Genomic DNA, 27,127 nt, shown 5'->3' on the forward strand with positions numbered 1-27,127 from the left:
TCTTTCGTTGGTTACACTAGTCAGTTCGATCTTTCGTTTGTTACACAGTCAGTTCGATCTTTTGTTGGTTACACTAGTTAGTTTGATCTTTCATTGGTTACACTAGCCAATTTGATCTTTTGTTGGTTACACTAGCCAGTTCGATCTTTCATTGGTTACACTAGCCAGTTCGATCTATCTTTCGTTGGTTACACTAGCCAGTTTGATCTTTCGTAGGTTACACTAGTCAGTTTGATCTTTCGTTGGTTACACTAGTCAGTTCGATCTTTCATTGGTTACACTAGTCAGTTCGATTTTTCATTGGTTACAGTAGTCAGTGCAATCCTTTGTTGGTTACACTAGTCAGTTCGATCTTTTGTTGGTTACACAGTCAGTTCGATCTTTCGTTGGTTACACGAGTAAGTTTGAACTTTCGTTGGTTACACTAGCCAGTTTGATCTTTTGTTGGTTACACTAGTCAGTTCGATCTTTCGTTGGTTACACTAGTCAGTTCAATCTTTCATTTGTTACACAGTCAGTTTGACCTTTTGTTGGTTACACCAGTCAGTTTGATCTTTCGTTGGTTACACTAGCCAGTTTCATCTTTTGTTGGTTACACTAGTCAGTTTGATCTTTCGTTGGTTACACAATCAGTTCGATCTTTTGTTGGTTACACAGTCAGTTCGATCTTTTGTTGGTTGCACAGTCAGTTCGATCTTTCGTTGGTTACACGGTCAGTTCGATCTTTTGTTGGTTACACAGTCAGTTCGATCTTCCATTGGTTACACAGTCAGTTCAATCTTTCGTTGGTTACACAGTCAGTTCGATCTTTCATTTGTTGGTTACACCAGTCAGTTCGATCTTTCTTTCGTTGGTTACGCAGCCAGTTCGATCTTTCGTTGGTTACACTAGTCAGTTCAATCTTTCGTTGGTTACACAGTCAGTTCAATCTTTCGTTGGTTGCACTAGTCAGTTTGATCTTTCGTTGGTTACACAGCCAGTTCGATCTTTTGTTGGTTACACTAGTCAGTTAGATCTTTAGTTGGTTACACAGCCAGTTCGATCTTTCGTTGGTTACACTAGCCAGTTCGATCTTTCTTTCGTTGGTTACACTAGTCAGATCGATCTTTCATTGGTTACACAATCAGTTCAATCTTTCGTTGGTTACACTAGTCAGTTTGATCTTTCATTGGTTACACTAGTCAGTTCGATCTTTCATTGGTTACACTAGCCAGTTCAATCTTTCGTTGGTTACACTAGCCAGTTTGATCTTTTGTTGGTTACACTAGTCAGTTCGATCTTTCGTTGGTTACACAATCAGTTCGATCTTTCATTGGTTACACTAGCCAGTTTGATCTTTCGTTTGTTACACTAGCCAGTTCGATCTTTCTTTCGTTGGTTACACTAGCCAGTTCGATCTTTCGTAGGTGACACTAGTCAGTTTGACCTTTCGTTGGTTACACTAGTCAGTTTGATCTTTCGTTGGTTACACTAGCCAGTTCGATCTTTCGTTGGTTACACAGTCAGTTCGATTTTTGTTGGTTACAGTAGTCAGTCCGATCTTTCATTGGTTACACAGTCAGTTCGATCTTTTGTTGGTTACACTAGTCAGTTCGATCTTTCGTTTGTTACACAGTTCGATCTTTTGTTGGTTACACTAGCCAGTTCGATCTTTCATAGGTTACACTAGTCAGTTTGATCTTTCGTTGGTCACACTAGCCAGTTCGATCTTTCTTTCGTTGGTTACACTAGCCAGTTTGATCCTTTGTTGGTTACACTAGTCAGTTCGATCTTTCATTGGTTGCACTAGTCAGTTCGATTTTTCATTGGTTACATTAGTCAGTGCAATCCTTTGTTGGTTACACTAGTCAGTTCGACCTTTTATTGGTTACACAGTCAGTTCGATCTTTCGTTGGTTACATTAGTTAGTTCGATCCTCTGTTGGTTACACTAGTCATTTCGATCTTTCGTTGGTTACACTAGTCAGTTCGATCTTTCGTTGGTTACACTAGTCAGTTCGATATTTGTTGGTTACACTGTCAGTTCGACCTTTCATTGGTTACACTAGTCAGTTCGATCTGTCATTGGTTACACAGCCAGCTCGATCTTTTGTTGGTTACACAGTCAGTTCGATCTTTCGTTGGTTACACGAGTAAGTTTGAACTTTCATTGGTTACACTAGTCAGCTCGATCATTCGTTGGTTACACTAGTCAGTTCGATCTTTTGTTGGTTACACTAGTCAGTTCGATCTTTCGTTGGTTACACTAGCCAGTTCGATCTTTCGTTGGTTACACAATCAGTTCAATCTTTTGTTGGTTACACTAGTCAGTTTGATCTTTTGTTGGTTACACTAGTCAGTTCGATCTTTCATTGGTTACAGTAGTCAGTTCGATCTTTCGTTGGTTACACTAGCCAGTTCGATCTTTTGTTGGTTACACTAGTCAGTTCAATCTTTTGTTGGTTACACAATCAGGTCGATCTTTCGTTGGTTACACTAGCCAGTTCGATCTTTCATTGGTTACATTAGCCAGTTCGATCTTTCTTTCGTTGGTTACACTAGCCAGTTCGATCTTTCGTTGGTTACACTAGTCAGTTCGATCTTTCGTTTGTTACACAGTCAGTTCGATCTTTTGTTGGTTACACTAGTTAGTTTGATCTTTCATTGGTTACACTAGCCAATTTGATCTTTTGTTGGTTACACTAGCCAGTTCGATCTTTCATTGGTTACACTAGCCAGTTCGATCTATCTTTCGTTGGTTACACTAGCCAGTTTGATCTTTCGTAGGTTACACTAGTCAGTTTGATCTTTCGTTGGTTACACTAGTCAGTTCGATCTTTCATTGGTTACACTAGTCAGTTCGATTTTTCATTGGTTACAGTAGTCAGTGCAATCCTTTGTTGGTTACACTAGTCAGTTTGATCTTTTGTTGGTTACACAGTCAGTTCGATCTTTCGTTGGTTACACTAGTCAGTTCGATCCTCTGTTGGTTACACTAGTCAGTTCGATCTTTCGTTGGTTACACGAGTAAGTTTGAACTTTCGTTGGTTACACTAGCCAGTTTGATCTTTTGTTGGTTACACTAGTCAGTTCGATCTTTCGTTGGTTACACTAGTCAGTTCAATCTTTCATTTGTTACACAGTCAGTTTGACCTTTTGTTGGTTACACCAGTCAGTTTGATCTTTCGTTGGTTACACTAGCCAGTTTCATCTTTTGTTGGTTACACTAGTCAGTTTGATCTTTCGTTGGTTACACAATCAGTTCGATCTTTTGTTGGTTACACAGTCATTTCGATCTTTTGTTGGTTACACAATCAGTTCGATCTTTTGTTGGTTACACAATCAGTTCGATCTTTTGTTGGTTACACAGTCATTTCGATCTTTTGTTGGTTACACAATCAGTTCGATCTTTTGTTGGTTACACAGTCAGTTCGATCTTTCATTGGTTACACTAGTCAGTTCAATCTTTCGTTGGTTACACAGTCAGTTCAATCTTTCGTTGGTTGCACTAGTCAGTTTGATCTTTCGTTGGTTACACAGCCAGTTCGATCTTTTGTTGGTTACACTAGTCAGTTAGATCTTTAGTTGGTTACACAGCCAGTTCGATCTTTCGTTGGTTACACTAGCCAGTTCGATCTTTCTTTCGTTGGTTACACTAGTCAGATCGATCTTTCATTGGTTACACAATCAGTTCAATCTTTCGTTGGTTACACTAGTCAGTTTGATCTTTCGTTGGTTACACTAGTCAGTTCGATCTTTCATTGGTTACACTAGCCAGTTCAATCTTTCGTTGGTTACACTAGCCAGTTTGATCTTTTGTTGGTTACACTAGTCAGTTCGATCTTTCGTTGGTTACACAGTCAGTTCGATCTTTCGTTGGTTACACGGTCAGTTCAATCTTTTGTTGGTTACACAGTCAGTTCGATCTTCCATTGGTTACACAGTCAGTTGAATCTTTCGTTGGTTACACAGTCAGTTCGATCTTTCGTTTGTTGGTTACACCAGTCAGTTCGATCTTTCTTTCGTTGGTTACACAGCCAGTTCGATCTTTCATTGGTTACACTAGTCAGTTCAATCTTTCGTTGGTTACACAGTCAGTTCAATCTTTCGTTGGTTGCACTAGTCAGTTTGATCTTTCGTTGGTTACACAGCCAGTTCAATCTTTTGTTGGTTACACTAGTCAGTTAGATCTTTAGTTGGTTACACAGCCAGTTCGATCTTTCGTTGGTTACACTAGCCAGTTCGATCTTTCTTTCGTTGGTTACACTAGTCAGATCGATCTTTCATTGGTTACACAATCAGTTCAATCTTTCGTTGGTTACACTAGTCAGTTTGATCTTTTGTTGGTTACACTAGTCAGTTCGATCTTTCGTTGGTTACACAATCAGTTCGATCTTTCATTGGTTACACTAGCCAGTTTGATCTTTCGTTTGTTACACTAGCCAGTTCGATCTTTCTTTCGTTGGTTACACTAGCCAGTTCGATCTTTCGTAGGTGACACTAGTCAGTTTGACCTTTCGTTGGTTACACTAGTCAGTTTGATCTTTCGTTGGTTACACTAGCCAGTTCGATCTTTCGTTGGTTACACAGTCAGTTCGATTTTTGTTGGTTACAGTAGTCAGTCCGATCTTTCATTGGTTACACAGTCAGTTCGATCTTTTGTTGGTTACACAGTCAGTTCGATCTTTTGATGGTTACACAATCAGTTCGATCTTTCGTTGGTTACACAGTCAGTTCGATCTTTCATTGGTTATACAGTCAGTTCGATCTTTCGTTTGTTGGTTACACCAGTCAGTTCGATCTTTCTTTCGTTGATTACACAGCCAGTTCCATCTTTCGTTTGTTACACAGTCAGTTTGATCTTTTGTTGGTTACACTAGCCAGTTCGATCTTTCATTGGTTACACTAGTCAGTTCGATCTTTCATTGGTTACACAGTCAGTTCGATTTTTGTTGGTTACAGTAGTCAGTTCGATCTTTCATTGGTTACACTAGTCAGTTCGATCTTTCGTTGGTTACACTAGCCAGTTCGATCTTTCGTTGGTTACACTAGCCAGTTCGATCTTTCTTTCGTTGGTTACACTAGTCAGATCGATCTTTCATTGGTTACACAATCAGTTCGATCTTTTGGTTACACTAGTCAGTTCGATCTTTTGTTGGTTACACTAGTTAGTTTGATCTTTCGTTGGTTACACTAGCCAGTTTGATCTTTCGTTGGTTACACTAGCCAGTTCGATCTTTCTTTCGTTGGTTACACTAGCCAGTTCAATCTTTCGTAGGTTACACTAGCCAGTTCGATCTTTCGTTGGTTACACAGTCAGTTCAATCTTTCGTTGGTTACTCAGTCAGTTCGATCTTTCGTTTGTTGGTTACACCAGTCAGTTCGATCTGTCTTTCGTTGGTTACACAGCCAGTTCCATCTTTCATTGGTTACACTAGTCAGTTCAATCTTTCGTTGGTTACACAGTCAGTTCAATCTTTCGTTGGTTACACAGTCAGTTCGATTTTTGTTGGTTACAGTAGTCAGTTCGATCTTTCATTGGTTACACTAGTCAGTTCGATCTTTCGTTGGTTACACTAGCCAGTTCGATCTTTCGTTGGTTACACTAGCCAGTTCGATCTTTCTTTCGTTGGTTACACTAGTCAGATCGATCTTTCATTGGTTACACAATCAGTTCGATCTTTCGTTGGTTACACTAGTCAGTTTGATCTTTTGTTGGTTACACTAGTCAGTTCGATCTTTCGTTGGTTACACTAGCCAGTTCGATCTTTCGTTGGTTACACTAGCCAGTTCGATCTTTTGTTGGTTACACTAGTCAGTTCGATCTTTTGTTGGTTACACTGGTTAGTTTGATCTTTCGTTGGTTACAGTAGCCAGTTCGATCTTTCATTGGTTACACTAGTCAGTTCAATCTTTCGTTGGTTACACAATCAGTTCGATCTTTCGTTGGTTACACTAGCCAGTTTGATCTTTCGTTTGTTACACTAGCCAGTTCGATCTTTCTTTCGTTGGTTACACTAGCCAGTTCGATCTTTTGTAGGTGACACTAGTCAGTTTGACCTTTCGTTGGTTACACTAGTCAGTTTGATCTTTCGTTGGTTACACTAGCCAGTTCGATCTTTCGTTGGTTACACAGTCAGTTCGATTTTTGTTGGTTACAGTAGTCAGTCCGATCTTTCATTGGTTACACAGTCAGTTCGATCTTTTGTTGGTTACACAGTCAGTTCGATCTTTTGATGGTTACACAATCAGTTCGATCTTTCGTTGGTTACACAGTCAGTTCGATCTTTCATTGGTTATACAGTCAGTTCGATCTTTCGTTTGTTGGTTACACCAGTCAGTTCGATCTTTCTTTCGTTGATTACACAGCCAGTTCCATCTTTCGTTTGTTACACAGTCAGTTTGATCTTTTGTTGGTTACACTAGCCAGTTCGATCTTTCATTGGTTACACTAGTCAGTTCGATCTTTCATTGGTTACACAGTCAGTTCGATTTTTGTTGGTTACAGTAGTCAGTTCGATCTTTCATTGGTTACACTAGTCAGTTCGATCTTTCGTTGGTTACACTAGCCAGTTCGATCTTTCGTTGGTTACACTAGCCAGTTCGATCTTTCTTTCGTTGGTTACACTAGTCAGATCGATCTTTCATTGGTTACACAATCAGTTCGATCTTTTGGTTACACTAGTCAGTTCGATCTTTTGTTGGTTACACTAGTTAGTTTGATCTTTCGTTGGTTACACTAGCCAGTTTGATCTTTCGTTGGTTACACTAGCCAGTTCGATCTTTCTTTCGTTGGTTACACTAGCCAGTTCAATCTTTCGTAGGTTACACTAGCCAGTTCGATCTTTCGTTGGTTACACAGTCAGTTCGATCTTCCGTTGGTTACACAGTCAGTTCAATCTTTCGTTGGTTACTCAGTCAGTTCGATCTTTCGTTTGTTGGTTACACCAGTCAGTTCGATCTGTCTTTCGTTGGTTACACAGCCAGTTCGATCTTTCATTGGTTACACTAGTCAGTTCAATCTTTCGTTGGTTACACAGTCAGTTCAATCTTTCGTTGGTTACACAGTCAGTTCGATTTTTGTTGGTTACAGTAGTCAGTTCGATCTTTCATTGGTTACACTAGTCAGTTCGATCTTTCGTTGGTTACACTAGCCAGTTCGATCTTTCGTTGGTTACACTAGCCAGTTCGATCTTTCTTTCGTTGGTTACACTAGTCAGATCGATCTTTCATTGGTTACACAATCAGTTCGATCTTTCGTTGGTTACACTAGTCAGTTTGATCTTTTGTTGGTTACACTAGTCAGTTCGATCTTTCGTTGGTTACACTAGCCAGTTCGATCTTTCGTTGGTTACACTAGCCAGTTCGATCTTTTGTTGGTTACACTAGTCAGTTCGATCTTTTGTTGGTTACACTGGTTAGTTTGATCTTTCGTTGGTTACAGTAGCCAGTTCGATCTTTCATTGGTTACACTAGTCAGTTCAATCTTTCGTTGGTTACACAATCAGTTCGATCTTTCGTTGGTTACACTAGTCAGTTTGATCTTTCGTTGGTTACACTAGCCAGTTCGATCTTTCGTTGGTTACACTAGCCAGTTCGATCTTTTGTTGGTTACACTAGTCAGTTCGATCTTTTGTTGGTTACACAGTCAGTTGAATCTTTCGTTGGTTACACAGTCAGTTCGATCTTTCGTTTGTTGGTTACACCAGTCAGTTCGATCTGTCTTTCGTTGGTTACACAGCCAGTTCGATCTTTCATTGGTTACACTAGTCAGTTCAATCTTTCATTGGTTACACAGTCAGTTCAATCTTTCGTTGGTTGCACTAGTCAGTTTGATCTTTCGTTGGTTACACAGCCAGTTCGATCTTTTGTTGGTTACACTAGTCAGTTAGATCTTTAGTTGGTTACACAGCCAGTTCGATCTTTCGTTGGTTACACTAGCCAGTTCGATCTTTCTTTCGTTGGTTACACTAGTCAGATCGATCTTTCATTGGTTACACAATCAGTTCGATCTTTTGTTGGTTACACTAGTCAGTTTGATCTTTCGTTGGTTACACTAGTCAGTTCGATCTTTCATTGGTTACACTAGCCAGTTCGATCTTTCGTTGGTTACACTAGCCAGTTCGATCTTTTGTTGGTTACACTAGTCAGTTCGATCTTTTGTTGGTTACACAATCAGTTCAATCTTTCGTTGGTTACACAATCAGTTCGATCTTTCATTGGTTACACTAGCCAGTTTGATCTTTCATTGGTTACACTAGCCAGTTCGATCTTTCGTAGGTGACACTAGTCAGTTTGACCTTTCGTTGGTTACACTAGTCAGTTTGATCTTTCGTTGGTTACACTAGCCAGTTCGATCTTTCGTTGGTTACACAGTCAGTTCGATTTTTGTTGGTTACAGTAGTCAGTCCGATCTTTCATTGGTTACACAGTCAGTTCGATCTTTTGTTGGTTACACAGTCAGTTCGATCTTTTGATGGTTACACAATCAGTTCGATCTTTCGTTGGTTACACAGTCAGTTCGATCTTTCATTGGTTATACAGTCAGTTCGATCTTTCGTTTGTTGGTTACACCAGTCAGTTCGATCTTTCTTTCGTTGATTACACAGCCAGTTCCATCTTTCGTTTGTTACACAGTCAGTTTGATCTTTTGTTGGTTACACTAGCCAGTTCGATCTTTCATTGGTTACACTAGTCAGTTCGATCTTTCATTGGTTACACAGTCAGTTCGATTTTTGTTGGTTACAGTAGTCAGTTCGATCTTTCATTGGTTACACTAGTCAGTTCGATCTTTCGTTGGTTACACTAGCCAGTTCGATCTTTCGTTGGTTACACTAGCCAGTTCGATCTTTCTTTCGTTGGTTACACTAGTCAGATCGATCTTTCATTGGTTACACAATCAGTTCGATCTTTTGGTTACACTAGTCAGTTCGATCTTTTGTTGGTTACACTAGTTAGTTTGATCTTTCGTTGGTTACACTAGCCAGTTTGATCTTTCGTTGGTTACACTAGCCAGTTCGATCTTTCTTTCGTTGGTTACACTAGCCAGTTCAATCTTTCGTAGGTTACACTAGCCAGTTCGATCTTTCGTTGGTTACACAGTCAGTTCGATCTTCCGTTGGTTACACAGTCAGTTCAATCTTTCGTTGGTTACTCAGTCAGTTCGATCTTTCGTTTGTTGGTTACACCAGTCAGTTCGATCTGTCTTTCGTTGGTTACACAGCCAGTTCGATCTTTCATTGGTTACACTAGTCAGTTCAATCTTTCGTTGGTTACACAGTCAGTTCAATCTTTCGTTGGTTACACAGTCAGTTCGATTTTTGTTGGTTACAGTAGTCAGTTCGATCTTTCATTGGTTACACTAGTCAGTTCGATCTTTCGTTGGTTACACTAGCCAGTTCGATCTTTCGTTGGTTACACTAGCCAGTTCGATCTTTCTTTCGTTGGTTACACTAGTCAGATCGATCTTTCATTGGTTACACAATCAGTTCGATCTTTCGTTGGTTACACTAGTCAGTTTGATCTTTTGTTGGTTACACTAGTCAGTTCGATCTTTCGTTGGTTACACTAGCCAGTTCGATCTTTCGTTGGTTACACTAGCCAGTTCGATCTTTTGTTGGTTACACTAGTCAGTTCGATCTTTTGTTGGTTACACTGGTTAGTTTGATCTTTCGTTGGTTACAGTAGCCAGTTCGATCTTTCATTGGTTACACTAGTCAGTTCAATCTTTCGTTGGTTACACAATCAGTTCGATCTTTCGTTGGTTACACTAGCCAGTTTGATCTTTCGTTTGTTACACTAGCCAGTTCGATCTTTCTTTCGTTGGTTACACTAGCCAGTTCGATCTTTCGTAGGTGACACTAGTCAGTTTGACCTTTCGTTGGTTACACTAGTCAGTTTGATCTTTCGTTGGTTACACTAGCCAGTTCGATCTTTCGTTGGTTACACAGTCAGTTCGATTTTTGTTGGTTACAGTAGTCAGTCCGATCTTTCATTGGTTACACAGTCAGTTCGATCTTTTGTTGGTTACACAGTCAGTTCGATCTTTTGATGGTTACACAATCAGTTCGATCTTTCGTTGGTTACACAGTCAGTTCGATCTTTCATTGGTTATACAGTCAGTTCGATCTTTCGTTTGTTGGTTACACCAGTCAGTTCGATCTTTCTTTCGTTGATTACACAGCCAGTTCCATCTTTCGTTTGTTACACAGTCAGTTTGATCTTTTGTTGGTTACACTAGCCAGTTCGATCTTTCATTGGTTACACTAGTCAGTTCGATCTTTCATTGGTTACACAGTCAGTTCGATTTTTGTTGGTTACAGTAGTCAGTTCGATCTTTCATTGGTTACACTAGTCAGTTCGATCTTTCGTTGGTTACACTAGCCAGTTCGATCTTTCGTTGGTTACACTAGCCAGTTCGATCTTTCTTTCGTTGGTTACACTAGTCAGATCGATCTTTCATTGGTTACACAATCAGTTCGATCTTTTGGTTACACTAGTCAGTTCGATCTTTTGTTGGTTACACTAGTTAGTTTGATCTTTCGTTGGTTACACTAGCCAGTTTGATCTTTCGTTGGTTACACTAGCCAGTTCGATCTTTCTTTCGTTGGTTACACTAGCCAGTTCAATCTTTCGTAGGTTACACTAGCCAGTTCGATCTTTCGTTGGTTACACAGTCAGTTCGATCTTCCGTTGGTTACACAGTCAGTTCAATCTTTCGTTGGTTACTCAGTCAGTTCGATCTTTCGTTTGTTGGTTACACCAGTCAGTTCGATCTGTCTTTCGTTGGTTACACAGCCAGTTCGATCTTTCATTGGTTACACTAGTCAGTTCAATCTTTCGTTGGTTACACAGTCAGTTCAATCTTTCGTTGGTTACACAGTCAGTTCGATTTTTGTTGGTTACAGTAGTCAGTTCGATCTTTCATTGGTTACACTAGTCAGTTCGATCTTTCGTTGGTTACACTAGCCAGTTCGATCTTTCGTTGGTTACACTAGCCAGTTCGATCTTTCTTTCGTTGGTTACACTAGTCAGATCGATCTTTCATTGGTTACACAATCAGTTCGATCTTTCGTTGGTTACACTAGTCAGTTTGATCTTTTGTTGGTTACACTAGTCAGTTCGATCTTTCGTTGGTTACACTAGCCAGTTCGATCTTTCGTTGGTTACACTAGCCAGTTCGATCTTTTGTTGGTTACACTAGTCAGTTCGATCTTTTGTTGGTTACACTGGTTAGTTTGATCTTTCGTTGGTTACAGTAGCCAGTTCGATCTTTCATTGGTTACACTAGTCAGTTCAATCTTTCGTTGGTTACACAATCAGTTCGATCTTTCGTTGGTTACACTAGCCAGTTTGATCTTTCGTTTGTTACACTAGCCAGTTCGATCTTTCTTTCGTTGGTTACACTAGCCAGTTCGATCTTTCGTAGGTGACACTAGTCAGTTTGACCTTTCGTTGGTTACACTAGTCAGTTTGATCTTTCGTTGGTTACACTAGCCAGTTCGATCTTTCGTTGGTTACACAGTCAGTTCGATTTTTGTTGGTTACAGTAGTCAGTCCGATCTTTCATTGGTTACACAGTCAGTTCGATCTTTTGTTGGTTACACAGTCAGTTCGATCTTTTGATGGTTACACAATCAGTTCGATCTTTCGTTGGTTACACAGTCAGTTCGATCTTTCATTGGTTATACAGTCAGTTCGATCTTTCGTTTGTTGGTTACACCAGTCAGTTCGATCTTTCTTTCGTTGATTACACAGCCAGTTCCATCTTTCGTTTGTTACACAGTCAGTTTGATCTTTTGTTGGTTACACTAGCCAGTTCGATCTTTCATTGGTTACACTAGTCAGTTCGATCTTTCATTGGTTACACAGTCAGTTCGATTTTTGTTGGTTACAGTAGTCAGTTCGATCTTTCATTGGTTACACTAGTCAGTTCGATCTTTCGTTGGTTACACTAGCCAGTTCGATCTTTCGTTGGTTACACTAGCCAGTTCGATCTTTCTTTCGTTGGTTACACTAGTCAGATCGATCTTTCATTGGTTACACAATCAGTTCGATCTTTTGGTTACACTAGTCAGTTCGATCTTTTGTTGGTTACACTAGTTAGTTTGATCTTTCGTTGGTTACACTAGCCAGTTTGATCTTTCGTTGGTTACACTAGCCAGTTCGATCTTTCTTTCGTTGGTTACACTAGCCAGTTCAATCTTTCGTAGGTTACACTAGCCAGTTCGATCTTTCGTTGGTTACACAGTCAGTTCGATCTTCCGTTGGTTACACAGTCAGTTCAATCTTTCGTTGGTTACTCAGTCAGTTCGATCTTTCGTTTGTTGGTTACACCAGTCAGTTCGATCTGTCTTTCGTTGGTTACACAGCCAGTTCGATCTTTCATTGGTTACACTAGTCAGTTCAATCTTTCGTTGGTTACACAGTCAGTTCAATCTTTCGTTGGTTACACAGTCAGTTCGATTTTTGTTGGTTACAGTAGTCAGTTCGATCTTTCATTGGTTACACTAGTCAGTTCGATCTTTCGTTGGTTACACTAGCCAGTTCGATCTTTTGTTGGTTACACTAGCCAGTTCGATCTTTCTTTCGTTGGTTACACTAGTCAGATCGATCTTTCATTGGTTACACAATCAGTTCGATCTTTCGTTGGTTACACTAGTCAGTTTGATCTTTTGTTGGTTACACTAGTCAGTTCGATCTTTCGTTGGTTACACTAGCCAGTTCGATCTTTCGTTGGTTACACTAGCCAGTTCGATCTTTTGTTGGTTACACTAGTCAGTTCGATCTTTTGTTGGTTACACTGGTTAGTTTGATCTTTCGTTGGTTACAGTAGCCAGTTCGATCTTTCATTGGTTACACTAGTCAGTTCAATCTTTCGTTGGTTACACAATCAGTTCGATCTTTCGTTGGTTACACTAGTCAGTTTGATCTTTCGTTGGTTACACTAGCCAGTTCGATCTTTCGTTGGTTACACTAGCCAGTTCGATCTTTTGTTGGTTACACTAGTCAGTTCGATCTTTTGTTGGTTACACAGTCAGTTGAATCTTTCGTTGGTTACACAGTCAGTTCGATCTTTCGTTTGTTGGTTACACCAGTCAGTTCGATCTGTCTTTCGTTGGTTACACAGCCAGTTCGATCTTTCATTGGTTACACTAGTCAGTTCAATCTTTCATTGGTTACACAGTCAGTTCAATCTTTCGTTGGTTGCACTAGTCAGTTTGATCTTTCGTTGGTTACACAGCCAGTTCGATCTTTTGTTGGTTACACTAGTCAGTTAGATCTTTAGTTGGTTACACAGCCAGTTCGATCTTTCGTTGGTTACACTAGCCAGTTCGATCTTTCTTTCGTTGGTTACACTAGTCAGATCGATCTTTCATTGGTTACACAATCAGTTCGATCTTTCGTTGGTTACACTAGTCAGTTTGATCTTTCGTTGGTTACACTAGTCAGTTCGATCTTTCATTGGTTACACTAGCCAGTTCGATCTTTCGTTGGTTACACTAGCCAGTTCGATCTTTTGTTGGTTACACTAGTCAGTTCGATCTTTTGTTGGTTACACAATCAGTTCAATCTTTCGTTGGTTACACAATCAGTTCGATCTTTCATTGGTTACACTAGCCAGTTTGATCTTTCATTGGTTACACTAGCCAGTTCGATCTTTCGTAGGTGACACTAGTCAGTTTGACCTTTCGTTGGTTACACTAGTCAGTTTGATCTTTCGTTGGTTACACTAGCCAGTTCGATCTTTCGTTGGTTACACAGTCAGTTCGATTTTTGTTGGTTACAGTAGTCAGTTCGATCTTTCGTTGGTTACACAGTCAGTTCGATCTTTCATTGGTTATACAGTCAGTTCGATCTTTCATTTGTTGGTTACACCAGTCAGTTCGATCTTTCTTTCGTTGATTACACAGCCAGTTCCATCTTTCGTTTGTTACACAGTCAGTTTGATCTTTTGTTGGTTACACTAGCCAGTTCGATCTTTCATTGGTTACACTAGTCAGTTCGATCTTTCATTGGTTACACAGTCAGTTCGATTTTTGTTGGTTACAGTAGTCAGTTCGATCTTTCATTGGTTACACTAGTCAGTTCGATCTTTCGTTGGTTACACTAGCCAGTTCGATCTTTCGTTGGTTACACTAGCCAGTTCGATCTTTCTTTCGTTGGTTACACTAGTCAGATCGATCTTTCATTGGTTACACAATCAGTTCGATCTTTTGGTTACACTAGTCAGTTCGATCTTTTGTTGGTTACACTAGTTAGTTTGATCTTTCGTTGGTTACACTAGCCAGTTTGATCTTTCGTTGGTTACACTAGCCAGTTCGATCTTTCTTTCGTTGGTTACACTAGCCAGTTCAATCTTTCGTAGGTTACACTAGCCAGTTCGATCTTCCGTTGGTTACACAGTCAGTTCAATCTTTCGTTGGTTACTCAGTCAGTTCGATCTTTCGTTTGTTGGTTACACCAGTCAGTTCGATCTGTCTTTCGTTGGTTACACAGCCAGTTCGATCTTTCATTGGTTACACTAGTCAGTTCAATCTTTCGTTGGTTACACAGTCAGTTCAATCTTTCGTTGGTTACACAGTCAGTTCGATTTTTGTTGGTTACAGTAGTCAGTTCGATCTTTCATTGGTTACACTAGTCAGTTCGATCTTTCGTTGGTTACACTAGCCAGTTCGATCTTTCGTTGGTTACACTAGCCAGTTCGATCTTTCTTTCGTTGGTTACACTAGTCAGATCGATCTTTCATTGGTTACACAATCAGTTCGATCTTTCGTTGGTTACACTAGTCAGTTTGATCTTTTGTTGGTTACACTAGTCAGTTCGATCTTTTGTTGGTTACACTAGTCAGTTCGATCTTTTGTTGGTTACACTGGTTAGTTTGATCTTTCGTTGGTTACAGTAGCCAGTTCGATCTTTCATTGGTTACACTAGTCAGTTCAATCTTTCGTTGGTTACACAATCAGTTCGATCTTTCGTTGGTTACACTAGCCAGTTTGATCTTTCGTTTGTTACACTAGCCAGTTCGATCTTTCTTTCGTTGGTTACACTAGCCAGTTCGATCTTTCGTAGGTGACACTAGTCAGTTTGACCTTTCGTTGGTTACACTAGTCAGTTTGATCTTTCGTTGGTTACACTAGCCAGTTCGATCTTTCGTTGGTTACACAGTCAGTTCGATTTTTGTTGGTTACAGTAGTCAGTCCGATCTTTCATTGGTTACACAGTCAGTTCGATCTTTTGTTGGTTACACAGTCAGTTCGATCTTTTGATGGTTACACAATCAGTTCGATCTTTCGTTGGTTACACAGTCAGTTCGATCTTTCATTGGTTATACAGTCAGTTCGATCTTTCGTTTGTTGGTTACACCAGTCAGTTCGATCTTTCTTTCGTTGATTACACAGCCAGTTCCATCTTTCGTTTGTTACACAGTCAGTTTGATCTTTTGTTGGTTACACTAGCCAGTTCGATCTTTCATTGGTTACACTAGTCAGTTCGATCTTTCATTGGTTACACAGTCAGTTCGATTTTTGTTGGTTACAGTAGTCAGTTCGATCTTTCATTGGTTACACTAGTCAGTTCGATCTTTCGTTGGTTACACTAGCCAGTTCGATCTTTCGTTGGTTACACTAGCCAGTTCGATCTTTCTTTCGTTGGTTACACTAGTCAGATCGATCTTTCATTGGTTACACAATCAGTTCGATCTTTTGGTTACACTAGTCAGTTCGATCTTTTGTTGGTTACACTAGTTAGTTTGATCTTTCGTTGGTTACACTAGCCAGTTTGATCTTTCGTTGGTTACACTAGCCAGTTCGATCTTTCTTTCGTTGGTTACACTAGCCAGTTCAATCTTTCGTAGGTTACACTAGCCAGTTCGATCTTTCGTTGGTTACACAGTCAGTTCGATCTTCCGTTGGTTACACAGTCAGTTCAATCTTTCGTTGGTTACTCAGTCAGTTCGATCTTTCGTTTGTTGGTTACACCAGTCAGTTCGATCTGTCTTTCGTTGGTTACACAGCCAGTTCGATCTTTCATTGGTTACACTAGTCAGTTCAATCTTTCGTTGGTTACACAGTCAGTTCAATCTTTCGTTGGTTACACAGTCAGTTCGATTTTTGTTGGTTACAGTAGTCAGTTCGATCTTTCATTGGTTACACTAGTCAGTTCGATCTTTCGTTGGTTACACTAGCCAGTTCGATCTTTCGTTGGTTACACTAGCCAGTTCGATCTTTCTTTCGTTGGTTACACTAGTCAGATCGATCTTTCATTGGTTACACAATCAGTTCGATCTTTCGTTGGTTACACTAGTCAGTTTGATCTTTTGTTGGTTACACTAGTCAGTTCGATCTTTCGTTGGTTACACTAGCCAGTTCGATCTTTCGTTGGTTACACTAGCCAGTTCGATCTTTTGTTGGTTACACTAGTCAGTTCGATCTTTTGTTGGTTACACTGGTTAGTTTGATCTTTCGTTGGTTACAGTAGCCAGTTCGATCTTTCATTGGTTACACTAGTCAGTTCAATCTTTCGTTGGTTACACAATCAGTTCGATCTTTCGTTGGTTACACTAGTCAGTTTGATCTTTCGTTGGTTACACTAGCCAGTTCGATCTTTCGTTGGTTACACTAGCCAGTTCGATCTTTTGTTGGTTACACTAGTCAGTTCGATCTTTTGTTGGTTACACAGTCAGTTGAATCTTTCGTTGGTTACACAGTCAGTTCGATCTTTCGTTTGTTGGTTACACCAGTCAGTTCGATCTGTCTTTCGTTGGTTACACAGCCAGTTCGATCTTTCATTGGTTACACTAGTCAGTTCAATCTTTCATTGGTTACACAGTCAGTTCAATCTTTCGTTGGTTGCACTAGTCAGTTTGATCTTTCGTTGGTTACACAGCCAGTTCGATCTTTTGTTGGTTACACTAGTCAGTTAGATCTTTAGTTGGTTACACAGCCAGTTCGATCTTTCGTTGGTTACACTAGCCAGTTCGATCTTTCTTTCGTTGGTTACACTAGTCAGATCGATCTTTCATTGGTTACACAATCAGTTCGATCTTTCGTTGGTTACACTAGTCAGTTTGATCTTTCGTTGGTTACACTAGTCAGTTCGATCTTTCATTGGTTACACTAGCCAGTTCGATCTTTCGTTGGTTACACTAGCCAGTTCGATCTTTTGTTGGTTACACTAGTCATTTCGATCTTTTGTTGGTTACACAATCAGTTCAATCTTTCGTTGGTTACACAATCAGTTCGATCTTTCATTGGTTACACTAGCCAGTTTGACCTTTCGTTGGTTACACTAGTCAGTTTGATCTTTCGTTGGTTACACTAGCCAGTTCGATCTTTCGTTGGTTACACAGTCAGTTCGATTTTTGTTGGTTACAGTAGTCAGTTCGATCTTTCATTGGTTACACAGTCAGTTTGATCTTTTGTTGGTTACACAGTCAGTTCGATCTTTTGATGGTTACACAATCAGTTCGATCTTTCGTTGGTTACACAGTCAGTTCGATCTTTCATTGGTTATACAGTCAGTTCGATCTTTCGTTTGTTGGTTACACCAGTCAGTTCGATCTTTCTTTCGTTGTTTACACAGCCAGTTCCATCTTTCGTTTGTTACACAGTCAGTTTGATCTTTTGTTGGTTACACTAGCCAGTTCGATCTTTCATTGGTTACACTAGTCAGTTCGATCTTTCATTGGTTACACAGTCAGTTCGATTTTTGTTGGTTACAGTAGTCAGTTCGATCTTTCATTGGTTACGCTAGTCAGTTCGATCTTTCGTTGGTTACACTAGCCAGTTCGATCTTTCGTTGGTTACACTAGCCAGTTCGATCTTTCTTTCGTTGGTTACACTAGTCAGATCGATCTTTCATTGGTTACACAATCAGTTCGATCTTTTGTTGGTTACACTAGTCAGTTCGATCTTTTGTTGGTTACACTAGTTAGTTTGATCTTTCGTTGGTTACACTAGCCAGTTCGATCTTTCGTAGGTTACACTAGTCAGTTCGACCTTTCATTGGTTACACTAGTCAGTTTGATCTTTCGTAGGTTACACTAGCCAGTTCGATCTTTCGTTGGTTACACAGTCAGTTCGATCTTCCGTTGGTTACACAGTCAGTTCAATCTTTCGTTGGTTACACAGTCAGTTCGATCTTTCGTTTGTTGGTTACACCAGTCAGTTCGATCTGTCTTTCGTTGGTTACACAGCCAGTTCGATCTTTCATTGGTTACACTAGTCAGTTCAATCTTTCATTGGTTACACAGTCAGTTCAATCTTTCGTTGGTTACACAGTCAGTTCGATCTTTTGTTGGTTACACAGTCAGTTCGATCTTTTGTTGATTACACAGTCAGTTCGATCTTTTGTTGGTTACACAGTCAGTTCGATCTTCCGTTGGTTACACAGTCAGTTCGATCTTTCGTTTGTTGGTTACACCAGTCAGTTCGATCTTTCTTTCGTTGTTTACACAGCCAGTTCCATCTTTCGTTTGTTACACAGTCAGTTTGATCTTTTTTTGGTTACACTAGTCAGTTTGATCTTTTGTTGGTTACACTAGCCAGTTTGATCTTTCATTGGTTACACTAGTCAGTTCGATCTTTCATTGGTTACACAGTCAGTTCGATTTTTTTGGTTACAGTAGTCAGTTTGATCTTTCATTGGTTACACTAGTCAGTTCGATCTTTCGTTGGTTACACTAGCCAGTTCGATCTTTCGTTGGTTACACTAGCCAGTTCGCTCTTTCTTTTGTTGGTTACACTAGTCAGATCGATCTTTCATTGGTTACACAATCAGTTCGATCTTTCGTTGGTTACACTAGTCAGTTTGATCTTTTGTTGGTTACACTAGTCAGCTCGATCGTTTGTTGGTTACACTAGCCAGTTCGATCTTTCGTTGGTTACACTAGCCAGTTCGATCTTTTGTTGGTTACACTAGTCAGTTCGATCTTTTGTTGGTTACACTAGTTAGTTTGATCTTTCGTTGGTTACAGTAGCCAGTTCGATCTTTCATTGGTTACACTAGTCAGTTCAATCTTTCGTTGGTTACACAATCAGTTCGATCTTTCGTTGGTTACACTAGTCAGTTTGATCTTTCGTTGGTTACACTAGCCAGTTCGATCTTTCGTTGGTTACACTAGCCAGTTCGATCTTTTGTTGGTTACACTAGTCAGTTCGATCTTTTGTTGGTTACACAATCAGTTCAATCTTTCGTTGGTTACACAATCAGTTCGATCTTTCGTAGGTGACACTAGTCAGTTCGACCTTTCGTTGGTTACACTAATCAGTTTGATCTTTCGTTGGTTACACTAGCCAGTTTGATCTTTCGTTGGTTACACAGTCAGTTCGATTTTTGTTGGTTACAGTAGTCAGTTCGATCTTTCGTTGGTTACACAGTCAGTTCGATCTTTCGTTGGTTACACAGTCAGTTCGATCTTCCGTTGGTTACACAGTCAGTTCGATCTTTTGTTGGTTACACAATCAGTTCGATCTTCCGTTGGTTACACAATCAGTTCAATCTTTCGTTGGTTACACAGTCAGTTCGATCTTTCGTTTGTTGGTTACACCAGTCAGTTCGATCTTTCTTTCGTTGGTTACACAGCCAGTTCGATCTTTCATTGGTTGCACTAGTCAGTTTGATCTTTCGTTGGTTACACAGCCAGTTTGATCTTTCGTTGGTTACACTAGTCAGTTAGATCTTTAGTTGGTTACACAGCCAGTTCGATCTTTCGTTGGTTACACTAGTCAGTTCGATATTTCGTTGGTTACACAGCCAGTTCGATCTTTAGTTGGTTACACAGCCAGTTCGATCTTTAGTTGGTTACACAGTCAGTTCGATCTTTCGTTGGTTACACTAGCCAGTTTGATCTTTCGTTGGTTACACAGCCAGTTCGATCTTTAGTTGGTTACACAGCCAGTTCGATCTTTAGTTGGTTACACAGTCAGTTCGATCTTTCGTTGGTTACACAGTCAGTTCGATCTTTTGTTGGTTACACAGTCAGTTCGATCTTTTGTTGGTTACACAGTCAGTTCGATCTTCCGTTGGTTACACAGTCAGTTCGATCTTTTGTTTGTTGGTTACACCAGTCAGTTCGATCTTTCTTTCGTTGGTTACACGGTCAGTTCGATCTTTCGTTGGTTACATAGTCAGTTTGATCTTTCATTGGTTACACTAGTCAGTTCGATCTTACACTAGTCAGTTCGATCTTTCATTGGTTACACTAGTCAGTTTGATCTTTCATTGGTTACACTAGTCAGTTCGATCTTACACTAGTCTGTTCGATCTTTCGTTGGTTACACTAGCCTGTCAACATTTTCATCAGGGGAGAGAGTCGAGTGGGAGAGAAACAGCTGGAAGAACTGGCGAGAGATTGAAGCTGAGATAAATCATGAGAGAGGAGGCCAGATTGAGAGAGGGGGAGAGATCAGGTGGAAGGATTGGAAGTGAGAGAAAAATCGGTGAGAGAGAGCAACAGATCAGGTGGAAAGATTAGGGTAAGAGAGACATAGAGGAGCGAGAGATTGGGAGAGTGGAGGGAGAGTTCAGGTGAAAGAATTGGATAGAAATGATCGGGTGGAAAGATCGTTGGTGAGGCAGATGTATGAGAAGGGAGTAGAGATTAGTGGACAGAGAGAGAGAGAGACTGGAACAAGAGAGAGAAACAGCAGGTTGTGGGACAGATGCTACTCACCATGAGCAATGTGACAGGAAATGTGCTATTTGGAAGTAAAAATAGGAGGTGCATTTACTCCGTGGGGGGACCGGAGCATACCAATGGCAAAGTTAGAGAGACGTGGGGGTGTCAGCTGAATCACTGCCCACCATGTCCAACAGTGTGAGAAAGTAATAAACGGAGCGAATAGCACGCTGGAATCTACTGACACACCAGCTGAGTTCAGATCACCTGATGTCATGCTGAAGCTGCTGGGCTATAGTCAGACCAACGCCTGCAGCACAGCCTACAGTTCTGGTCACCATGACATGAGGATTTCTTTTACCATAATAGCCACAGTATATTCCTGCCACTGTGATTGTTTGCATGATCACCTTTGCGCTCTCTGTACATGTGTATGGTATACGGGACCCACGCATGCATGGTACCCAACCGTTGTGGCCTGCACAGTGGGCCACGCTTTCCTTGGCTCCGTGCTGAGAAGGTCAGGGGATCCGTTGGTGGCCGGGCAGGGAACGGGGAGTATCGAAGATGGAAAGGGGAGAGAGAAAGGGAATCGGGGGGAGAGAGAGGAGATCGGAGGGGGGAATGAGAGGAGATCGGAGGGGGGAGAGAGAGGAGATCGGAGGGGGGAGAGAGAGGAGATCGGAGGGGGGAGAGAGAGGGAATCGGGGGAGAGAGAAGAGATCGGAGGGGGGAGAGAGAGGAGATCGGGGGGAGAGAGAGGAGATCGGAGACAGGAGAGAGGAGATCGGGGGGGAGAGAGGAGATCGGAGGGGGAAGAGAGAGAGGGAATCGGAGGGGAGAGAGAGAGGGAATTGGGGGGAGAGAGAGGAGATCGGAGGGGGGAGAGAGAGGAGGTCGGAGGGAGCAGAGAGAGGAGATCGAAGGGGGTAGAGAGAGGAGATCGGAGGGGGGAGAGAGAGGAGATCGGGGGGAGAGAGAGGAGACCGGAGGGGGGAGAGAGAGGAGATGGGGGGGGAGAGAGGAGATCGGCGGGGGGAGAGAGAGGAGATCGGAGGGGGGAGAGAGAGGAGATCAGAGGGGGGAGAGAGCGGAGATCGGAGAGGGGACAGAGAGGAGATCGGGGGGGGAGAGAGAGCTCATCGGAGGGGGGAGGGAGAGATCATCGGAGGGGGGAGGGAGAGGAGATCGGGGGAGAGAGAGGAGATCGGAGGGGAGAGAGAGGGAATCGGGGGAGAGAGAGGAGACCGGAGGGGGGAGAGAGAGGAGATGGGGGGGGAGAGAGGAGATCGGCGGGGGGAGAGAGAGGAGATCGGAGGGGGGAGAGAGAGGAGATCAGAGGGGGGAGAGAGCGGAGATCGGAGAGGGGACAGAGAGGAGATCGGGGGGGGGAGAGAGAGCTCATCGGAGGGGGGAGGGAGAGATCATCGGAGGGGGGAGGGAGAGGAGATCGGGGGAGAGAGAGGAGATCGGAGGGGAGAGAGAGGGAATCGGGGGAGAGAGAGGAGATCGGAGGGGGGAGAGAGAGGAGATCATCGGGAGAGAGAGGAGATCGGAGCGGGGAGAGAGAGGAGATCGGAGGGGGGAGAGAGAGGAGATCGGACGGGGGAGAGAGAGGAGATCGGAGGGGGGAGAGAGAGGAGAACGGAGGGGGGAGTGAGAGAAGATCGGAGGGGGGAGAGAGAGGAGATCGGAGGGGGGAGAGAGAGGAGATCGGAGGGGGGAGAGAGAGGGAATCGGGGGGGGAGAGACAGGAGATCGGAGGGGGGAGAGAGGAGATCGGAGGGGGGAGAGAGAGGAGATTGGAGGGGGGAGAGAGAGGAGATCGGAGGGGGGAGAGAGAGGAGATCGCAGGGGGGGAGAGAGAGGAGATCGGAGGGGGGAGAGAGGAGATCGGGGGGGAGAGAGGAGATCGGAGGGGGGAGAGAGGAGATCGGAGGGGGGAGAGAGGGGAGATCGCGGGGGGGAGAGAGAGGAGATCGGGGGGGAGAGAGAGGAGATCGGAGGGGGGAGAGGGAGAGATCGGAGGGGGGAGAGAGGAGATCGGAGGGGGGGAGAGAGGAGATCGGAGGGGGGAGAGAGGAGATCAGAGGGGGGAGAGAGAGGAGATCGGAGGGGGAGAGAGAGGAGATCGGAGGGGGGAGACAGAGGAGATCGGGGGGAGAGAGAGGAGATCGGAGGGGGGAGAGAGAGGAGATAGGAGATCGGAGAGGGGAGAGAGAGGGAATCGGCGGGAGAGAGACCTGACCATGATAAAGGATAACAAACTGAGAAGAACCTTGACAAGGTACAGACTTAGCGAACATAGCCTAGCGATCGAAAAAGGCAGACACAGGCAGACCAGGCTGCCAAGAGAGGACAGGATATGCTCTCACTGCAGTCAGGGAGTGGTGGAGACAGAGATGCACTTCCTCACAGCTTGTGGAAAATATCAGGGCATCAGGGAGAATTTCTACCAAAAATTCTCACAAATATGCCCTGATTTCAGAAATCTGAATGACAACCAAAAACTCCCATTCCTACTGGGAGAGGAGAGAAGCTGTATAACACTGGCGGCGCACTATGTTACAGCTTGCCATGAACAGAGGGACAACCAGTAAACTAAGAAAAAAATATATATAAACAATGCGAATGTATATTTATACACTCAGGGATATACCTGTTTATACACTGTATGAATAGAACTGCGTTTATGTGCTAAACCATAGATGTATTTTGATGCTTTGGCAACATAAGATGTAACTTATCATGCCAATAAAGCGATTTAAATTGTAAAAAAAAAAAAAAAAATTGAGAGAGGAGATCGGAGGGGGGAGAGAGAGGAGATCGGAGGGGCGAGAGAGAGGAGATCAGGGGGAGAGAGAGGAGATCTGAGGGGGGAGAGTGGAAATCGGAGGGGAGAGAGAGAGGGAATCAGGGGGAGAGGGAGGAGATCGGAGGGGGGAGAGAGAGGAGGTCGCAGTGGGGAGAGAGAGGAGATCGGAGGGGAGAGAGAGGTGATCGGTGGGGGTAGAGAGAGGAGATCGGAGGGGGGAGAGAGAGGAGATCGGAGGGGGGAGAGAGAGGAGATCGGAGGGGGGAGAGAGAGGAGATCGGAGGGGGGAGAGAGAGGAGATCGGAGGGGGGAGAGAGAGGATTTCGGAGGGGGGAGAGAGAGGAGATCGGAGGGGGGAGAGAGAGGAGATCGGGGGAGAGAGAGGAAGTCGGAGGGGGGAGAGAGAGGAAGTCGGAGGGGGGAGGGAGAGGAGATCGGAGGGAGAGAGGAGATCGGGGGAGAGAGAGGAAGTCGGAGGGGGGAGAGAGAGGAAGTCGGAGGGAGAGGGAGGAGATCGGAGGGGGGAGAGAGAGGAGATCGGAGGTGCGAGAGAGAGGAAATCGGGGGGAGAGAGAGGAGATCCGAGGGGGGAGCGTGGAGATCGGAGGGGAGGGAGAGGGAATCGGGGGGAGAGGGAGGAGATTGGAGGGGGGAGAGAGAGGAGGTCGGAGTGGGGAGAGAGAGGAGATCGGAGGGGGGAGAGAGAGGTGATCGGTGGGGGTAGAGAGAGGAGATCGGAGGGGGGAGAGTGGGAATCAGGGAGAGAGAGAGGAGATCGGAGGGGGGAGAGAGAGGTGATCGGTGGGGGTAGAGAGAGGAGATCGGAGGGGGGAGAGAGGGAATCAGGGAGAGAGAGAGGAGATCGGAGGGGGGAGAGAGAGGGAATCGGGGGAGAGAGAAGAGATCGGAGGGGGGAGAGAGAAGAGATCGAGGGGAGAGAGAGGAGACCATAGGGGGTAGAGAGAGGAGATGGAGGGGAGAGAGAGGAGATCGGAGACAGGAGAGAGGAGATCAGAGGGGGGAGAGAGGAGATCGGAGGGGGGAGAGAGAGAGGGAATCGGAGGGGAGAGAGAGAGGGAATTGGAGGGAGAGAGAGAAGATCGGAGGGGGGAGAGAGAGGAGGTCGGAGGGAGGAGAGAGAGGAGATCGGAGGGGGTAGAGAGGAGATCGGAGCGGGGAGTGAGGGAATCAGGGACAGAGTGAGGAGATCGGAGGGGTGAGAGAGTGGAGATCGGAGGGGGGAGGGAGAGGAGATCGGGGGGAGAGAGAGGAGACCAGAGGGGGGAGAGAGAGGAGATGGGGGGAGAGAGAGGAGATGGGGGGGGGAGAGAGGAGATCGGCGGGTGGAGAGAGAGGAGATCGGAGGGGGGAGAGAGAGGAGATCAGAGGGGGGAGAGAGCGGAGATCGGAGAGGGGACAGAGAGGAGATCGGGAGGGGAGAGAGAGATCATCGGAGGGGGGAGGGAGAGGAGATCGGGGGAGAGAGAGGAGATCGGAGGGGAGAGAGAGGGAATCGGGGGAGAGAGAGATCGGAGGGGGGAGAGAGGCGATCGGAGCGGGGAGAGAGAGGAGATCGGAGGGGGGAGAGAGAGGAGATCGGAGCGGGTAGAGAGAGGAGATCAGAGCGGGGAGAGAGGGGAGATCGGAGAGGGGAGAGAGGGAATCGGGAGGAGAGAGAGGAGATCAGAGTGGGGAGAGAGAGGAGATCGGAGGGGGAGAGAGAGGAGATCGGAGGGGGGAGATCGGAGTGGGGAGAGAGAGGAGAACGGAGGGGTGAGAGAGAGGAGATCGGAGGGGTGAGAGAGAGGAGATCGGAGGGGGGAGAGAGAGATCACTGGAGGGGGGAGAGAGATCATCGGAGGAGGGAGAGAGAGATCGGAGGGAGAGAGAGCTCGGAGGGGGAGAGAGAGGAGATCGGAGGGGGGAGAGAGAGGAGATCGGAGGGTGGAGAGAGAGGAGATCGGAGGGGGGAGAGAGAGGAGATCGGAGGGGGGAGAGAGAGGAGATCGGAGGGGGGAGAGAGAGGAGATCGGAGGGGGGAGAGAGAGGAGATCGGAGGGGGGAGAGAGAGGAGATCGGAGGGGGGAGAGAGAGGAGATCGGAGGGGGGAGAGAGAGGAGATCGGAGGGGGGAGAGAGAGGAGATCGGAGGGGGGAGAGAGAGGAGATCGGAGGGAGGAGAGAGAGGAGATCGGAGGGGGGAGAGAGAGGAGATCGGAGCGGGGAGAGAGAGGGAATCGGGGGAGAGAGAGGAGATCGGGGGGGGAGTGAGTGGAGATCGGAGGGGGAAAAGAGATGAGATCGGGGGGAGAGAGGAGATCGGAGGGGGGAGAGAGAGGAGATCGGAGGGGGGAGAGAGAGGAGATCGGGGGGGAGAGAGAGGAGATCGGAGGGGGGAGAGAGAGGAGATCGGAGGAGGGAGAGAGAAAGGAGATCGGAGGGGGAGAGACAGGAGATCGGGGGGGAGAGAGAGGAGATTGGGGGGAGAGACAAGAGATCGGGGGGGAGAGAGAGGAGATCGGAGGGGGGAGAGAGCGATCGGATGGGGGAGAGGGGGAATCAGGGAGAGAGAGAGAGGAGATCAGAGGGGGGAGAGAGTGGAGATCGGAGGGGGGAGAGAGAGGAGATCGGAGAGGGGAGAGAGAGGAGATCGGAGGGGGGAGAGAGAGGAGATCAGAGGGGGGAGAGAGAGGAGATCGGAGGGGGAGAGAGAGAGGAGATCGGAGGGGGAGAGAGAGGAGATCGGGGGAGAGAGAGATCGGAGGGGGGGAGAGAGAGGAGAATGGAGGGGGGTGTGAGAGTGTGAGAGGAGATCGGAGGGGGGAGAGAGAGGAGATCGGAGGGGGGAGAGAGAGGAGATCGGAGGGGGAGAGAGAGGAGATCGGAGGGGGGAGAGAGATCATCGGAGGGGGGAGAGAGGGATCGGCGTGGGGAGAGATTGATCGGAGGGGTGAGGGAGAGGTTGAAGGGAGAGAGAGAGATCTGAGTGGGGAGAGAGAGGAGATCGGAGGCGGGGAGAGAGAGGAGATCGGGGGGAGAGAGGGGAAATCGGAGGGGGGAGAGAGAGGAGACTGGAGAGGGGAGGGAGAGGGAATCGGGGGAGAGAGAGGAGATCAGAGTGGGGAGAGAGAGGAGATCGGAGGGGGGAGAGAGAGGAGATCGGAGGGGGGCGAGAGAGGAGATCGGAGGGGGGAGAGAGAGGAGATCGGAGGGGGGAGAGAGAGGAGATCGGAGGGGGGAGAGAGGAGATCGGAGGGGGGAGAGAGTGGAGATCAGACGGGGGAGAGAGAGGAGATCAGAGTGGGGAGAGAGAGGAGATCGGAGGGGGGAGAGAGAGGAGATCGGAGGTGGGAGAGAGAGATCGGAGGGGGGAGAGAGAGGAGATTGGAAAGGGGAAAGCGAAGACATTGGAGGGAGGAGATCAGAGGGGGGAGAGTGAGATCAGAAAGGATCAGGGGATGGGGAGATGAGCTCAAAGGGGAGAGAGGAGGTCAGGTACTTTGGGCGGGGCGGGGGTGGTAAAGAGCATGGAGATAACAGTGGTGTTGGGGAAGAACGTGATACAGGACTAATGGGGTGGTCAGAGTGAGAACATGATCCAGATGGGAAGACGGACCACGTTCTTCCAACCCTAATGCTCCCCCCCCCTTTTACGCCTGCATCGCGTTCTCCCCTCTCCTCCCTGGTCGGTGCATGTGTGGCAAGTGACATCATT

At 44.9% G+C, this 27,127-nt stretch overlaps 1 protein-coding gene across 1 annotated transcript in view; it reads left to right on the plus strand.

Moving 5' to 3' along the window:
• sptbn5 (spectrin, beta, non-erythrocytic 5) overlaps positions 1–27,127 on the plus strand; it is a 781,023-nt gene that overhangs the window by 476,881 nt on the left and 277,015 nt on the right. The gene's annotated exons all lie outside the window — the stretch shown is intronic.

This window comes from Somniosus microcephalus, chromosome 12 (genome assembly GCF_052327205.1).
Source record: "Somniosus microcephalus isolate GS21.2 chromosome 12, FLI_Smic_1.0, whole genome shotgun sequence".
Lineage (NCBI taxonomy): Eukaryota > Metazoa > Chordata > Chondrichthyes > Squaliformes > Somniosidae > Somniosus > Somniosus microcephalus.